Source organism: Ixodes scapularis, unplaced genomic scaffold (genome assembly GCF_016920785.2).
Source record: "Ixodes scapularis isolate PalLabHiFi unplaced genomic scaffold, ASM1692078v2 PGA_scaffold0__279_contigs__length_252992795, whole genome shotgun sequence".
In the NCBI taxonomy this organism is placed as follows: domain Eukaryota; kingdom Metazoa; phylum Arthropoda; class Arachnida; order Ixodida; family Ixodidae; genus Ixodes; species Ixodes scapularis.
The window spans coordinates 17,588,041-17,603,566 of NW_024609835.1; positions in this window are offsets into that span (position 1 = coordinate 17,588,041).

Below are 15,526 nucleotides of genomic sequence, written 5' to 3' on the forward strand. Positions count from 1 at the left end.
ACTCGGTTAGCTATTTTCTTCAGTCCGTGAGAAAAATTATGAATATATGGCACAATGATGGGTTTCTTTGTTTTGTCTCTTTGCTTTTGTTGAGTGCATAGGTCTTGCCTGATTTCGTTGATGAGCTTTTCGGCCACTGATGTCAATAACGAGTTTGGGTATCCTGCGCGCTTTAGTCTTGAGACTTGCCCGTCAAAGCTCGTTGGAATGGAATGCGTGCAGGATTTTATGAGTGAGTTTTTTAGGCATAACCGCACGATGCTTCTTTTAACAAGTTTTGAATTGGCCGAGTTGAATGGTAAGAGCGGTTTTTTCCCCTGGGCTCATACGACCAGCATAAATGGTAGGGTAACATGAAGATTCGGAGATAGAGGAATCTTAAAGAGCGCTAATTTGGAAGTTCATGGGTGATTTCTAAATGACTCATGCAGAATTTAAAACTGTCGAGCGCGTCAGCAACCATGCTGGTTAAGTTGCGATCGACGGAAGCCAGAACAATTAAATAATCGTCGACGTACCGGAACACTCTTATAACTTTGGAGGTGTCTAATGATTATTTTAGCTTCCTGTCGTTGTGTGCTAGATAGAGATCGCTAAGGACTGGGGCAATGCAGGACCCGATGCATACACCTCTAGCTTCTGTAGGTATGATTGGCAATCCCAGGTAGCAAAGGTCGACTTGAGGTAGATGTTAATCAAGGTCAAAAACTTGCTTTGGGATAAGCCCGACGCATTTTGAAAGGCAATAGCACCGAAAGCGTCTATGCTGTCCTCTATGTACCTGAGGAGGCGGACGTGGGGCAAGGAATAGTACAGATCCTTAATGTCGATGGAGAATATTTTCAGGTCTTGGTCACGATGCTCTTCTAAAAAGTTGAAAACTTCATAGGAGCTGCGGATCAGGTATGGATCATCCATGTTTAGTAGGTTTAGCCGTGTTTACAGAAATAAGGCAACAGACTTTTGCCATGTTCCCCTTTCAGAAATGATAACCCGGAGAAGGCAATCCACTTTGTGAGTTTTGGCGCTGAAAAATAATTCTAGACTCAGATTTTTACTGCGATCGATGTAGGAGCAGAGTTGTTTTAAATCGTTCAAGTGACAAAATTGTTTCGCTTCCCTTTTAACTTTTTCCAGGGAGATCTCAGAGTGCTTGCTGAAAGCGGGTTCGACTGCTGGTAATGCTTTTTCTCGAAACGTGTCCGTATGCATGAGGACGAAACCTCCTTCTTTGTCAGCGGGCAGAAGATATCATGAATTCTCTTTCAGGTACCTTTCTCCTCTCTTGATGGGCAGAGGAGTAGATGGTGGTTTGTACCGCATAAGCATGTCTACACCTTCAGAGGTGCAGCGATCCATTTCGGTCTCCGGAGCTCGTCTCGAGACTTCCCTCACAAGGAAAAGTAACTCCGGTGCCGTCTTCTTAGGTTCCACCGCAAACTTAGGGCCCAGACTGAGAACTTGCTGTAATGCGTTTGGTATATGGATGTCTCCTATTGTGCCTGCAGGGGTTATTCAACGCTTGTTCTTTACTTGGTCTGTTCTTACGGAGATGCCACAAAGTGAGTCTCCACAGATGGTCTGTCGTTCTCTCTGCGAGGGAGGCGATTTCTCGCCTGGCCCTTAAGGGATTTGTCGGGTTTTTACGCAGCTGCACGAATAGGTAGTGTATCTTTGTTTTGTGTGTATGTTGACTTGAGTGACTGTTCTCCGGGTGCGCTGCTCCCCCTTTACATCATGAGCAACCAACTCGCCCGAACCTCTGTGTTAACAAGCTTCATTTCTAGTACAGCGGGCCCTTTTAAGCATCACTCTTTCAGCCCCGACGTTCTGGTCATCTTAATAGCCAGGGATGGGCAGTATTTCAAATACAAGTATTTGAAATACGTATTTCAAATACTCTGTGTATTTTGCATTTGCATTTAATTACAAATTAGGCAATGTATTTGACGTGTGTATTTAAATACTAAAACGTGGGTATTTCAAATACAATTGTAATTTTATTACAATTTTGTGGGTGAAAATACATCCCTCAATTTTATTGTCACTGTCCAGAGAAGGAGGAAAAGTACGTTCTGCACCAAATGCAGTGTCTCTCAATCAAGCACAAGCGTTTAGTGACTTTGTAATTACGGTGCTAGTCGAGGGCAAGAACAGTGAAGAAATCGACGTTCACAGGCAGACTGGCTAAATAAGTGCCTGTGACAACTTGTGATGCTTTCCAGCCTGATTTCCATCCATATTTTTGCCTAAAACATTCTAAATGCGCCGGTCGTCCAGATTTTCGTAACCGGTGCGAGTTGCAACAATAAAAAATTTTCTAGCTAGAGCTGCGCGTCTTGGTCGTTTCGGTTATTCGTTGGTCTATACCAAACTGTAATCGACAAAAAAAGCTGCTTGAAGCTCTGTAATTGTTTCACCTCTTACGTCCAAGCTGAATAAATTTTATTGTGATTATAATTCTATTACGTTACAAGAGCCTCACACACTAACTCCCGAGTGTGCGATGCAAAATTAAAATGAGATACCCAGAAACCCGTTGCAGATGTCCTGAAGTCGCTGACAGAAATTTTGAGGAATGTATTTGGAAAAGTATTTGGAGGAGACCAAATACGTTTGGTTATATTTGTATCTTGTACTTAAATGCTTTTTTGGAAAAGTAATTAGATTTGTAATTAAATACAGTTTTGACGGAGTATTTTGTATTTGTATTTCGATACATAGTTGCATGTATTTCGCCCATCCCTGTTAATAGCCATCTGCGTGTGTCAAGCAAGGAGTTTCGGGTATTGTCTACGAGTACACATGCTGCCTTCGGAGGTCAACGCCTTATTCGGAAACTTCACACCATCCGTAGGTCATGGAAAGCGAATTTGCAAAATTCTTCAAGCCGAGTGGCATCGTCAAACATGGCACTACCGGAACTACCTATTTGTGCAGCTGCGTAAAACCCGACAAATCCCTTCGGCAGAAGGGCCAGGCGAGAAATCGCCTCCCTCACAAAGAGAACGACAGACCATCTGTGGAGACTTACTTTGTGGCATCTCCGTAAAAACAGACCAAGGGAAGAAGAGGCGTTGAATAACCCCGTATGCACAATAGGAGACATCCATATACCCAACGCAGTACAGCAAGTTCTCAGTCTGGGCCCTAAGTTTGCGGTGGAACCTAAGAAGACGGCACCGGAGTTACTTTCCCTTGTGAGGGAAGTCTCGAGACGAGCTCCGGAGACCGAAATGGATCGCTGCACCTCTGAAGGTGTAGACATGCTTATGCGGTACAAACCACCATCTACTCCTCTGCCCATCAAGAGAGTAGAAAGGTACCTGAAAGAGAATTCATGATATCGTCTGCCCGCTGACAAAGAAGGAGGTTTTGTCCTCATGCATACGGACACGTTTGGGGAAAAAGCATTACCAGCAGTCGAATCCGTTTTCAGCAAGCACTCTGAGATCTCCCTGGAAAAAGTTAAAAGGGAAGCAAAACAATTTTGTCACTTGAACGATTTAAAACAACTCTGCTCCTACATCGATCGCAGTAATAATCTGAGCCTAGAATTATTTTTAAGCGCCAAAACTCACAAAGCGGATTGCCTCCTCCGCGTTACCGTTTCTGAAAGGGGAACATGGCAAAAGTTTGTTGCCTTATTTCTGCAAACACGGCTAAACCTACTTAACGTGGATGATCCATACCTGATCCGCAGCTCCTTTGAAGTTTTCAACTTTATTGAAGAGCATCGTGACCAAGACCTAAACGTGTTCTCCATCGACATTAAGGATCTGTACTATTCCTTGCCCCACGACCGCCTCCTAAGGTACATAGAGGGCAGCATAGACACCTTCGGTGCTATTGCTTTTCGAAATGCGTCCGGCTTATCCCAAAGCACGTTTTTGACCTTGATTAACATCTATCTCAAGTCGACCTTTGCTACCTGGGATTGCCAACCATGCCTACAGAAGATAGGTGTCTGCATCGCGTCCTGCATTGCCCCAGTCCTTAGCGATCTCTATCTAGCGCACAACGACAGGAAGCTAAAATAATCATTAGACACCTCCAAAGTTATAAGAGTGTTCCGGTACATCGACGATTACTTAATTGTTCTGGCTTCCGACGATCGCAACTTCAGCAGTGGCCAAAAAGCTCATCAACGAAGTCAGGAAAGACCTATGCACTCAACAAAAGCAAAGAGACAAGACAAAGAAGCCCATCATTGTGCCATATATTCATAATTTTTCTCGCGGACTGAAGAAAATAGCTAACCGAGTAAACTTGGAAGTCATCTTCTAAGCTCCTAACAAACCTCACAGCTTATGCAAGAAGGTAAATACTCCACCAATTACAACTGTTGGCTGCAAAAAGAAGCATAAGAACACCTTTGTCCCTTGTACAGAGAAGGTGGTGTACTCCTTTCCCCTCTCTTGCGGAAAACTCTGCATAGGTCAGACCGGAAGGTGCCTTAACGATCGCCTTCTTGAGCATAGCAACACATTCACCAACAAGAGCTCCGGTCATCCAGGCATTCACTGTCGAGACTGTGGCTGCTCAGTGCTGCTGAGTAACTGCGGCGTGCTTGGCAAGCACCACAACCAGCTCACAAGAGAAATTATCGAGGCAGAGAACATTGCGAAACATAACGGCAGATGTGTTAGTACTCAGTCTTTAACCTTGTCACAAAAAGAATTAGACTACCTAGGCTTACATTAATTTCAATTTAGTTCACTATTTACACGGTGGAAGAAATACATTCAGGTGATGACTCTCTGTCTCGCGCGGTGACCACATTATGTTCGGCGCACCGGGCGCGCTTCACTCGCACGGGGATAGATGGCGCTTACGTATGGAGGGGCTCGTGAAGGCTTGTTTATAGGGCTTGTGAAGGAAATTATGCATTCTTTACTCGGTCCCTGTGTACTGTGTGGTGAAATGATGAATTTATGTTGGCGCATTGGCACTGACTACCTATCCCCCCATGCGGTTGCCGTTGTTTTTATTTTTTTTTAAACGAGAACATTCCGATGATGACTCAGCACGACAAAAATACTCGTATAAATATAAAACATCCCGGCATAATCTTCTGGGCCTTCGTTAATTTAGACTAGATTAGAGTAAACACCTGGGTCGTGCTCGCATCTTTTGTCAAACAACATGTTTGGTAACTGTTCCGCAAATTGTTTACACACATTGCGTGGCTTTATATGAGGTAGGGTGCTTTTTTCCACCCTGCTCCCTCCTTTTTGAAAAAGTAAATTTTAATAATGCTACATAGCGGGGCCTAAACAATTCTTCACATTCGCACAAAGGTTTTAGCGTTACAAATGGTTTATACATAAAATAAACATGGAACATACAAACCTTGTAAGCAGAAAAAAATCATATAGTGACTGAAACGATGACACAGTATGATGACATATTGATTGACATGATGACACAGTGACTGAAAGTCAAACAATAGTAGCGTTTATAAAACATAAATCACTTTTCATCTATGCTCTCAGAATATGGTGGCACTCCATCTTACAGGTAAAAAAAAATACCTGACAAGAATTTTTGCTTTAAAATGTACATAAAAGCTGAATTCACTGCGTACTACCAAAGAACGCCACCTCCTACATCCTGTGTTTCTCGCCCATGCCCTTAAACTAAGAAGAGCGCTGCTTTGCTGATTTCTTTATTTCTTGAGCTTGTTTGTTGATACTCATCGTAATATGCTTACAGTGTTGTTGCATTCGCATGCTGAAGTAGTAGTGGAGCAGCTGGGCAGTTGTTTCTTCTTCGTGTTCAGCGCATGGAAACGTTATTGTGCACGTGTCAAGACCACTGTCGATCGTGTCCCAGTAGACAGTCTGGTGTCTTTTATTTTCCACGAAGAACTGTTCCCCTTTCTTCAGTAGCTGGAAAAGGTTCTTGTTGGGGTGTATAAGGCTTCGTCTGTTCTTCACGTTGGTCTTGACGTTTGTCAAGAACACTTCAGTAGAAGTGTTCTTGTCGATGCTGAAAGTAGATCGGCATGCAGGGCAGCGTGTAGCATTTTTTGTTTCACGCTCAAAAACTTAGTTCCATAAGATAGCATGCCGTCCACAGCCTTGGTTTCTTGAGCCTTTCCTGTGCAGACATCTTCGCATTCCCAGTCTTGGACAGAAATTAGAGTGTCAAGCTTGGCCTTCACTTGGTCTTCACTTGGTCAACGAGATGAGGAGACTAGCTAGTAACTTGCGATCGGCCCTCGGGATTCCACGACGCCATTGCTCTAGGCGAGCGCCATTCGATTGAGTTTTAAACAAGGACAGTCGCTCTGCGCAGTTCCGGTACCCCGAATTGCAGTTGGGAACGAAGCACATCTTTCCGATTTTTATAGCATAATTTCTTCTTCGGGTTAAGGCTCATCTTCGCGCACAATAGTGGCACCGGTGATTGACAGCACCAAAGCAAAACATGAGGCCAGCCACTGATCGTACACCACCACCACACTCCGAAAAAGGCGAGCCAGCTACGCCCCCGACGGTGCTCACACCTCAGCGCACTCCGCGGCGGCGCGGAGCAACTACACCTCGTTTCACCTTATGCTGCACCGCAGCGAAGGCTAGAAGCGCGAGCTCATAGCGTTGGCAGCTGCTCTTAAGTCACGAGAGCTTGTGCCGCCGGGATGGACACCAGAGCAAGGAGCTCGCGCTTGTAGCCTTTCCTGCGGTACATCATAACATGAAACAGAGTATACTCCTTGTTCGAGGCTAGCTCCGAACACAATCTGGCCGCTCGCTCCCCACGTGAAGAGCGGCCAGAGTCACCACCTAAATGTATTTCTTCCACCGTGCTATTTAGCATCATATCGAAAGAAAAGAAAAAAGACCAGTTATTCTCTCTGGCCCTTGCATATAGTACAAATTGAAGAAGAAGAGAAAGTGTAAATATACAGAGAGTTGTCAGTCAGCGCTGAGTAAGTGTCTCTTTCTTATGTGTGTATGTTAACTTGAGTGACTGTTCTCCGGGTGCGCTGTTCCCCCTGTACATCAGAAGAAAAACGTATTTCACGTTGTATGTGATATCGCCTCGTGTTGTAACATAGCAGTTGCAAACTTGCCATAGCTAGTGAATGAACAAATATTTTTAAGTTTTTGCCGCTGCTCCTGTCGATCACAGTAGAAAGCTGCCTAATGTCACTGTCGCACAGTCTGATCAGATGCTGAATTTGTAAAATATTTTCCGGGAATCTCTTTCTGCGCCATGTGCTCTCTTGCCTCCTCTCTATTAGTGTAGAGCCCACATATGGAACATTTAATGGGAATCAACTTGACATCACGGTATTAATAGCAAGGCATTCGTGCAGGTCTTTGTTTTGTAAGCAAAGCACATAGATAACGCTTGATGCTGACCTTCATTTTCCTCGAACGCTATTCGTTAAATCTAACATCAGCTCGTGTTTGCTCCTCTTATTCTTTTTTTTTTTTTTTTTCATTATCGGGTACTTCTACAGTTTCTGAAAAATATCTAAAGAACAACATTTCCGCCCTGAAAACCAAAAAAAAAAAACTCGTACTCGCCGGTTTCTCGGCCCCGTGTATGTGGAGTGGCTCTTATCAGAAACAGTTGTAATTGATGAAGCACGACACAGGAAACACGGAGCTTATCGGAAGCATAGCTAAGCGGCGTCGAGCAGTTGCCCTTGACATTCATTGGCTGTCGACCGACTCCGCGAATCACGAACATACCGCAGCACCATTAGGAAAAAAAAAATAAAAACAAATATCGAATTCCAGTTCCATTTTACTTTCATCCGCTCACTTTTGTTACTTACAAGATCAGCTATATGCGCTCGGCTTTTTTTTTAAATTTATTTAATTACCGAAAGCGAGATGTTCGTAACACTAGACAGTTCAAAAAATTTTGAGGAGAACGTCAAAGTAAATGGAGAGAAAAAGTAGAAGAATGTTTTCCTCCGGCAACAATGTACCCCGCGCTAAAATTTCTACATTCAGATAGTCTCTAGCAATATTAATTTGGTCCGGTTTTACTATTTCTTCCTCTCCGTTAAGTACCCGAAGACGGGCTGCCTAATTTTCTACACTAGGGTAGCTGCATTTTGAGAGCGACCTTTGACCGAGAAGAGAAACGAGAGTTCTACTAACTAATGCTTATCGTGCGACATGCGAAATAAAAGAGACTTATAAACAAAAACAAAAAAAATTGCATCCTGTCTTTGTTTCGGTTTTTGTTGGGGTGGAAACGTTTCTTTACCCTCCCTAGGATACGATCAAATGAATTATGTTTCGACTTCGAACACATCGTGTCGCTCGTGTAATCTGCAAGAACCCAGCACCAACAACGTAAGTCGCGGAAACGTGAAAGCAAGGATCCTTAAAACCAGATTTGCCCCCAGCGATAAAGAAAAAAAGAGAAAGCGAAAGTCGAAAGTAGCAGGACAGAGCAGCAGCGAGGTGCAAGCGGGGAAGCACGCCGCCGGTCCAAGCTATAAAGAGACGCCGAAGAGTAACGTCGTTACTCGCGGTTCTTCCTGTCCGGCTTAGCGCATCCGGGGGTCAGCAAAACAAACACACTCGAGGGTGGATCCGTAATTCGCTTAGGGCAGGCTCGGGGACAGTGGCGAGCAAACCCCTTTTCAAGGGCGGATCCGGCGTGCCCTGCAAACAAGGGCGGCATGTTCTGGCCGTCTTTTTAGAACTTTATTTGTTTATTTGCTCCCATAAATGCTTCTTATCAATCTATAGAGCAAACAAGGACTTAAACGAATCTGCGCTTAGACCCTTTAGTGACAAGCAACGAAATTAAACATATTGAAAAGTTTTTGAACGCAAGTATGGACAAAGGACAAACAATGGCGACAGACACTGTGTGTCCTTCGTCCCCCCCATACTTGCCTTCAAAAACCTTTCAATGTGGTCAACCAACACGTTTTCCTATTACTTTCAAAATTAAAAAGGAATTTCACAGAAGACCGTTGTATGACGTTCCTCCAACCCGTATACTCTCTGGCTTGAATAGCTTCAGTCGAAGCACTTTTGTTTGTCTGATTTTACTATTTTTGTGTATTGGCGCCTAATTCGGGCCACTTTTTTTTTTAAATACATTGTGTAGTTTATATCTCTAGAAATACGCGGTTTAATAAAAGAAACCTCGGCGCCTCTCTAAGGCTGTCCCGAAAAAATGACAACGCTGGGAGTCGAGGAGAACGAGGTTGAACGTCCTGCATGCTTGAAAAGAATCGGAAAACAATAGTGGTGGTCGATGTTTTTTGCACAAGATTACTGACTCCCGAAACTCAGCAAAATCTCAGCAAAACGCCCGATGTCAATTCGAAATTTGCGCGAAAGTTATATTTTCAAGTTATATACTCCCAGCTTCGACATCCTTCGTAATCTTGCTTGCTGAAGCTTTTCTTTTATGCGCCAGAGAGGTGCAAGTTGTTTTCTCTTAAACGCACTGCAACTTGTTTGTTGACCCATTTTTAAAATAATTGTGACTCCTAAGCCACGGTCAGGTAGTCACAGAACCTGTATCTCTTTTCAATAGAGATAACCGACAAATCTATTTGTATTTCCTGCGGGTGTTAGAGGTGGGCGTTGGCTTGGTAGCATGGTCGTGCTATTCTTTAAGATTCCACTTGCATTAGCTCCCACTGATCATTTACCGACTGTAAAATTTGGTGCGGAAAATGCGGCTGTTATTGATCGACTGGCTGCCAGCTGTTGTGAGACCTGAATTGAAATAAAGTGGTGGTAATGCGGAATGAGAAAACTTCCGTCTATTGTGAAAGGCTCTAGTTTAATTCAGCGTATTCTGGGATAATTAATTATACGGCCGGACCGTGTGTCGCCCTGATACACACGCTGCCCTTATTCGTAACTGGCAGTTTGGAAACTCGACCGAGCAGCTGCGGGCCTTGTTACACAGCCTCAGCACTTTCAAGCCTGCAACTTCGCTTTCTATTGTTTAAGGAGGAAGGGGACGCGAGGCAACTGATGGTGGATGGTGGCAACCCGCAGATGATTGATGGTGGTTTGGAAAGGTGCGAACCAGACACGTGCGCGGTAAAGACAAAAAAAAAAAAAAGAAAAATCACAAACCTTTACTGTTTACTTGCTCAAATAATAGTTTCTTACATTACCAAGTCCCGGGTGCATGAAAGACGTTACTGTGCGTTGACTGCAGCGCGTGACTTTACTTATTACTTCTTAAGATGAAGCGAAATGGAAAACTGACGGGACACTATATTTTGTTTCTGCATATATCGGCATTTGTCAAAAGCCACCGGGCTCCAACGAGCCAAGGGGAGAATCAGAATCTACACAATTGCACTGCTGCGTTGTCACGTGTCTCTCTGCCAAGCGCTGATTGAACAACTGGGGCCGTGGCCACTTCCCAAGATATTCTGAAACGGAGAACAGCAAAGGAAGGTGCGGCTGTAAGAAAAAAAAAAAAAAAACGAAGCGCTGAATTGTTGGTGCAACACACCTCGTGTATTTTACCCGTTTTCTTGGTGTTATTCTTTATTGTTTCTTGGGTACCGTGCGACAGAGTTGGTGTATCTAGCGTTGAGCGCAACGGTACTGTCCTATTTTGTACATACGCTTTTCAACTGCCCTTTCTTTGCGCTTCAGAACATTTATATAAATAAACATGTTGCGAAAAGGCAACGGCCTTCAACGTATTCGTCAACCGATTTTTGCCGTTTTGTCAATCGTTTTGTCAACCCGATCTAAAAAAGTACCACCTGAGCCCTTTCCGAAACTGACATACTCTTCTCAGGCGCTCGTCACTAGCTCAGCAGCGCGACGGCGGTGCATCCACTAAAGACACTATGCCGAGATAGGGACGAAGTAATTGAAACGACCATTTCACTTGACTTCAATAGAGGCAGGATTTCCGGCGTCATTTTTGCTTCCAATCTCAAAATCTGTTGACAAAAACGTGGAAAATGATCGATTAATATCCTAAAACCGTTGTTTTTTCGCAATCGTTTTTTGTTCTAATGAACTTGTCACTAATAGTAATTTCCGTCAATACTGCAACGACCCATCAATCCGTCAATCCAAAAATGAAAAACATAACTGTGATGTACCGGTTAATTTGGGATAATGCAAGGATATATTTATTTAACTGTTTAGGTTTCAATCGGTAGGTGTTATGAGAAGCGTCTTGTTTGGTCATGCGACCGCGACCAATCTGTGGCTTCCAGGCGTCTCGTGCTTGTCCGTGGCTCGCTGTCCACCGCCGGCGCCTCCGGTGTTATCCGCCGTCGTTGCCTGGGCTAAATACGACGCGCAGCACATAATACAAGTGCCCGGCCGCGCAGGTGGCTGCTGCGTTTGTCTTGATCTTCTCAGAAAAGGAGGGCTGCTTTCCGTGCCCTGGTCACGGGTGCCAGTAAGCGGTGTGGCAGGCGAGCTTGGAGTGCCTGCCTCCGGTGCTGCAGGATCGTTCTGACTGTCTTGAATCGGGGTTGGAAAGTCGTCACTGGAAATTCGAGAGGGTGAACCGTTTCGCTGACTGATGCCGCGGGAAGGGGCGAACTTTCTCCATTTGTTAGCTCGCCTGAGGCTATAGTCTTGATTCATAGATATCCCCTCTTCCTTCTTGGGTACATGTCTCAGCTGTTCCATGAACAGTTTCCAGGTATTTCCGTCGTTCGTGAGGATCTCATATGTTCGGTTTCCTAGAACTCGGACGACGACGCCTTTCGACCATTTCTTGCCGTTCCTGTTGCCTTTCCCCAATCCTGGTCGTTCTGAAGTAGGTGGGGTTCTATAGAGTTGCGCGAGGCGTGCCGCTTCGCCTGTTTTGATCGCACGACATCAGTTATTCATGGTCTAAGAAGCACGAACCTTGTGCAAAATATCTCACCTGTCATCATTTTGGCAGGTGTTGAGCCAGTTGTCGTGTGCTGGGTCGTATGGTATGCCACCAAGAAGTTATGGCATGCCTCTTTCATGGTCAGCCCCGACTTCAGGTTTGCGTTTACAGACTTCGTGAATGTTCCCACGAAGTGTTTTGCCGCACCATTCGTTGCGGGATGGTTTGGGAGTAAGAATGACTGCTGCACTCCGTTTCTTGTCATGAAACCCCGGAATTCGCTTGATCGGAATTTCGGGCAATTGGTTGTCATAATCCTTTCTGGCAGTTTATATCTTGCAAAGAGAGTTATAAACACTCTTATGGTGGCTTCCGAAGTCGTCAAGGTCATGGGCACTGGGAGGCACTCACTTGATCGAATGACGTTTTAACGAATACCAACATTTCACCAAATGACACTTTAGCAGCGCAGCGCGGGGGCGGGAGGGGAGGGGGGGGGGGGGTTACCATAGGGTGACCACCCGTCCCGCGACTCGCGGGACTGTCCCGCATTCAGGGCTCGTGTCCCGCGTCCCGCAAGAAATTCCCAAATCTTCAAAATGTCCCGCATTTCACAATGTCGTTAAACTCACTACGCAGCTTAACGGGGCACAGAGATGCGCGCAGATCGCTGGTGAATTTGTGAATCACGATCGTGGGAAGCGATCGAAAGCATCGTGGGAAGCGACCGCTGTTCTTGCAGGATATCTGTCGCGCATGCGCCTTCGTGCCTCTCTTCCCTTGGTGGCAAAATATATTGCAAGGGACAATTGCTCACCAAAAGTTGAAAATACATTATTTTAATTATTTTCAAATCGTGCTGCGTCAATGCAAAAAGGTTGCTGTGGAAAGCTTTTTTTTTTTTCTTTTTTCTTTTTTTAGTATAAAGACGATCACATAAGGCAAGAGGACTGCAACTTACAACGATCAAAAACAACAACGTAAAATTCGAATTTTGTGTAGGAGCATGTTGGTAAAAATAGGAATCGAAAGGAAACGAGAAGGCATACAAGATTTACTGCTTACCGCCGAGACAATGTCACTTGTGGTGAAAATTATTCGAGTTTAATTGCCGCAATACAATTTGCAGCTGTATAATATGCTTTCAGACAAGAGAGGATATCAAATGTGCTAGCAGAGCCGCATCTCGTGGCATGTGTTGATAAATTTCCTCGAATAGTTATTTTTTCCATTATGTTTTTTTTTAACCTGAGACTGGGGCAGAAGGCGGAAAAACAATTTTCCTCCACCTGCCCCAGTCTCTGGTTAAAAGGCAGCATGGTAAATTTTCATCCCCCCCCCCTTCCCCCCCCCCCCCCCCCCCCCCCCCAAGGTCAGCGTGTCCCGCATTTCGCTAGCGGGAGGGTGGTCACTCTAGGTTACAACGAGCTTCCGTTATTCGATAAAACGTCGATTCGCTCAAATGTCGCTGTTCGCTAAAACGTCATTCGCTCATGGTATATAGACCTGATGGACACTACCTCGGGCCAAATCCTTGAAAGGGTCCTGCAAAGTCTGCATGCAAACGATGTCTTTTTTTTTGGGGGGGGGGGAGGGGGGTATTTTAACGGGTGTATGGGAACTTAAGGTGCCTCGTTGCTCACTTCCTGGCACAGCCGACAACTTCGGACCATCGTTTCTATGTCATGATCCAAAAGCGGCCGCCACACGTAGTGTCGTGCCAGTCCCTTTATCTTTGTCATATCCGCATGACCTAGATGCAAGTCGTTCAAAACCTGTTTTCAGTACCTCGAGGGTACGATGACGCTTGTTCCCCACATTAAGCATTCGAGCTCCACGGTTAGTTCCGTTCTGCGATAAAAGTAAGGCTAGAGGTCATCGGAATTCACTTGTACCGGCCATCCAACCATGGTGAGTCTAAAAACTTTGGTGTACATTCTTGTTTCTCCGCTGATCCGCTTATGTGTCAGCGGAAGTGCATGAAACTTTTCTAGGTGGAGACATTTGATTTCGCCGATTATTATAGTTTCTGATTTTGTATCGCCCTTGTCATTCATCGGGAGCCTTCACTGTATGTCTGCGACTAGGTTCTTATCGATCAACACATACTTTATATTGAAGTCATACCCTTACGAGATGGTTGCCCATAGCTGCATTCTTTCTGCAGCCGTGACTGGAATTCCCTTACTAGGATTGAAAATCGATACCAGGGGTTTCTAGTACATCCACACGTGACGTGTGGTCCAAACAAATACTGGCGAAAGTTTTTTACACCTTCAACTAGTCTGCACCAATGCCATGGCTCGATGCGTCTCAGTGCAGTTTCAGAGGAAGATCAGGGTCATAGTGCACTACAGTGTGTCGAACCGAAAAAAATACGGGTTCGGTTACGGTTCAGGTTCAGGTAAATTTATTTTGTTCCGGTTCAGTTCCGGTTCGATTAATTCGATCCGCGAACCGGTTCGGGGCGCTGAACCGGTTCGCGAACCGGTTCGGAAATTATAAATGACAAATTGCAACATCAAAATAACAAAATCAAAATAACATAAAAAAATTGCAACATCACGTTCTAGAAACGTGTAATGAAATGAGTACACAGCAGCATTTAGGATTTACGAGATTGTAGGAAAATGAAATCCCGTGAAGCGATTTTTTTTTTTTTTTTTTGCACAGCCTTTCATTTTTTTTTTCCGTGCAAGCCCCGCCGAGCGCAATACTGGTTCCTATGTCAAGATTCATGGATGCAGCGTTTGTCAAGATTCATGGATGCAGCGTTTATATTCCTAAGACTGAGTGGAGAAGAAAAATATGTAAGCGAGGGTGTGTGTCAGTTGACGGTACTTAAAAAACAAATGGCATTGATAGCATATTCATTGTCAACAGCGCGTGGCTAAACCGTTTTGACATGAGCCGGTAACCGTTATTTTTTTTCCGGTTCAGTTCCGGTTTGGGTTCATCGCGGTAACAATATAACGGTTCAGGTTGGGGTTCAGTTCCGGAAAAAATACCGGTTCGGTTCCGGTTTTCGGTTCGGTTCGGTTCCGGTTCGACACCCTGGTGCACTAGCAGACTCTGCTCGGTAAATCGCTTCTTCGCTTCGTTGAAGGCTCTCGGGCATGATTTCGACCGTTCCCACCTTTTATCTTTCCGCAGCAGTTCATGTAGCGGATGCGGGATGTCGGCTGCGTTGCTGATGAACTTTCCATAGTAGTTCAGAAGTCCCAGAAATTCTCCAAGTTCCTTTTGATCCTTTGGCGCCTTCGCTTGTAGGATCGCGTCCACCTTCTTGAGATTTGGATGGATTCCTTGCTTGGGCCTACGACACGTCCTAGGTACTTGATAGGGCCCTGCATGAAGCAGTATTTTTCCTTTCCCAAGCGAAGGCCACTTTCCTTGAGCTTTACCAGTGCGACGTCCAGGTTCTGCAGGCGATGGTTATCGTTCTTACCAGTTACCAAGATGTCATCATGAAATGCACCTGTGTACGGCAAGTTCCCAACGAGTTCTTCGATGACGCTTTGGAAGATAGCTAGCTGATCCTGGGGTTATTCCAAATGGCACTCTGTTCACCTGATAGAGGCCTTTGTGTGTGTGGATCGCAGTGACATTTCTTGATTCTTCTGCTAAAGAGATCTGAAAGTAGGCTTGTTTGCAAGCCTACATGTGCAATCTTCACAAAGAGATCTTGAGTCTTCGGTTGTGGGTACCTATCTGACTTTAA